This window comes from Durio zibethinus, chromosome 1, assembly GCF_047325235.1.
Source record: "Durio zibethinus cultivar Kanyao isolate XHJ-2024 chromosome 1, ASM4732523v1, whole genome shotgun sequence".
Taxonomy (NCBI): domain Eukaryota; kingdom Viridiplantae; phylum Streptophyta; class Magnoliopsida; order Malvales; family Malvaceae; genus Durio; species Durio zibethinus.
This window is the reverse complement of record NC_143162.1, coordinates 13,907,501-13,910,000: the sequence shown is the minus strand read 5'-3', so window position 1 is coordinate 13,910,000 and position 2,500 is coordinate 13,907,501. Positions and strand designations below refer to the sequence as shown.

The 2,500-nt window shown below is 52.2% G+C and overlaps 2 non-coding genes and 1 pseudogene across 2 annotated transcripts in view; all 3 read right to left on the bottom strand.

The window, feature by feature from the left end:
* The window catches only part of LOC149520464 (25S ribosomal RNA), a 3,374-nt gene extending 2,056 nt beyond the window's left edge, over nt 1-1,318 (bottom strand). The window contains exon 1 of the ribosomal RNA XR_016326485.1: nt 1-1,318. This exon is cut by the window's left edge and continues 2,056 nt beyond it. This is a non-coding gene — a ribosomal RNA (25S ribosomal RNA).
* Nucleotides 1,319-1,556: 238 nt separating this feature from the next.
* On the bottom strand, nt 1,557-1,712 carry LOC149520463 (5.8S ribosomal RNA). Its single transcript, XR_016326345.1, has one exon. It is a non-coding gene; the product is annotated as a 5.8S ribosomal RNA (ribosomal RNA).
* Nucleotides 1,713-2,006: 294 nt separating this feature from the next.
* The window catches only part of LOC149520462 (18S ribosomal RNA), a 1,807-nt pseudogene continuing 1,313 nt past the window's right edge, over nt 2,007-2,500 (bottom strand).

Below are 2,500 nucleotides of genomic sequence, written 5' to 3'. Positions count from 1 at the left end.
ATCCATTTTTGGGGCTAGTTGATTCGGTAGGTGAGTTGTTACACACTCTTTAGTGGATTTCGACTTCCATGACCATAGTCCTGCTGTCTTAATTAACCAACACCCTTTATGGGTTTTGGGTTAGCACGTAGTTGGGCACCGTAACCCGACTTTCGGTTCATCCCTTATTGCCAATTCTGCTTACCAAAAATGGCCCACTTGGAGCTCTCGATTTCATGGCACGGCTCAGTAGAGCAGCTGCGTCGTCCTACCTATTTAAAGTTTAAGAATAGGTCAAGGGCGTTGTGCCCCTGATGCCTTTAATCATTGGCTTTACTCGATAGAACTCGACGGGGGCTTCAGCTATCCTAAGGGAAACTTCGGAGGGAACTAGCTACTAGACGGTTCGATTAGTCTTTCACCTCTATACCTAAGTCAGACGAATGATTTGCACGTCAGTATCGCTGCGGGCCTTCATCAGAGTTTCCTTTGGCTTTGCCTCGCTCAGACATAGTTCACCATCTTTCGGGTCCCGATGGGCATGCTTGCACTCGAACCCTTCTCAGAAGATCAAGGTCGGTCAGCGGTGCACCCACGAGGGATCCCGCCAATCAGCTTCCTTGTGCCTTACAGGTTTCCTGGCCGATTGACTCGCATGCATGTCAGACTCCTTGGTCTGTGTTTCAAGACGGGCTGGATGGGGAGCCTGCAGGCCGACGCCTGGAGCATGCTAGTGCCGGGGCATGTCGAGACGGTGCGTGCTACGTTTCACGATCATCATGATGACATCTCTATGGGCACATCGAAAGCTCGGGCTTGGGCCTTCATCGTGACCCACGTCGGTCTATGCCCCGAGCTGATCGACGGACCGGCTCTCACCGTTCCACATCCGATTGGGGTACATCGCCGGTCCCTATACCTTCCCTCCTGACAATTTCAAGCACTCTTTGACTCTCTTTTCAAAGTCCTTTTCATTTTTCCCTCGTGGTACTTGTTCGCTATCAATCTCTCACCCGTATTCAGCCTTACATGGAATTTACCGCTCGATTGGGGCTGCATGCCTAAACAACCCGACTCACGAATAGCGCCTCATGGTGCGATAGGGTCCGGGCAAAACGGGGCTCTCACCCTCTTCGACGCCCCTTTCCAGGGGACTTGGGCTCGGTCCGCTGCTGAGGATGCTTCTCTAGACTACAATTCGGACATCGGGGGTGCCCAATTCCCAAGCTGGGCTCTTTCTGATTCGCTCGCCATTACTAGGAGAATCCTGGTAAGTTTCTTTTCCTCCACTTATTGATATGCTTAAACTCAGCAGGTGATCCTGTCTGACCTAGGGTTGCGATACAAGCATCGATCGAGCAATGCGAGGGGTCTGACGGGGTCCTAGTGGACAACGAGCATGCATCATCGGGGACGAGGCATGTCGGGAGCTCTACCATCGACGGTCACGGCGCTATCATTGTCGGGGACTCACTTTTGGGCCAACCGCGACCCATGGGATCACGAGAGGCCATCTTTCACCTGCCCTCTTCCCTTGGAGCCTAACGGGTGGGGGGTCAGAGGGGCGCGATGGTCCAAGACACCCAAGCAGGCATGCCCTCAGCCTAATGGCTTGGGGCGTAACTTGCATTCAAAGACTCGATGGTTCACGAGATTCTGTAATTCACACCAAGCATCACATTTTGCTATGTTCTTCATCGATGCGAGAGCCGAGATATCCGTTACCGAGAGTCGTTTCAGTTTTTCACCAAAAAAGGAGTCGCGGTGCCACCCGCGCATGCATCACGAACGGGATGGCGACGACGTGCGCACTCCATTTTCATTTCGGTTCCTTTGCACGATTCGCGCTGGGGGTTCGCTGCTCGATGGCGGGTGAGACGACGTCGATCATTTCGTCCGCCCCGTAGGGGGACTGAGGGACCGTCGGGCTCGCTCGGGGTCAGAAGGGGCTCGGGGCGCTGGGGCACCTTTACCCCCTCAGTGTTTTGTTAATGCATCCGTGGGTCGTTCGTCGAGCGGGGTTTCGACAATGATCCTTCTACAGGTTCACCTATGGAAACCTTGTTACGACTTCTCCTTCCTCTAAATGATAAGGTTCAGTGGACTTCTCGCGATGTCATGGGCGACGGACCGTCCATGTCGCCATAATCCTAACACTTCATCGGACCATTCAATCAGTAGGAGCGACGGACGGTGTGTACAAAGGGTAGGGACATAGTCAACGCAAGCTGATGACTCGCGTTTACTAGGAATTCTTCGTTGAAGACCAATAATTGCAATGATCTATCCCCATCACGATAAAATTTCAAAGATTACCCCAGCCTATCGACCAAGGCTATAAACTCATTGAATACATCAGTGTAGCGCGCGTGTGGCCTAGAACATTTAAGAGCATCACAGACCTATTATTGCCTCAAACTTCCTTGGCCTAAACGACCATAGTCCCTCTAAAAAGCTAGCCCCGAAGAATCACCTCTGTGTAGCTAGTTAGCAGGCTGAGGTTCCATTCGTTAATGAAATT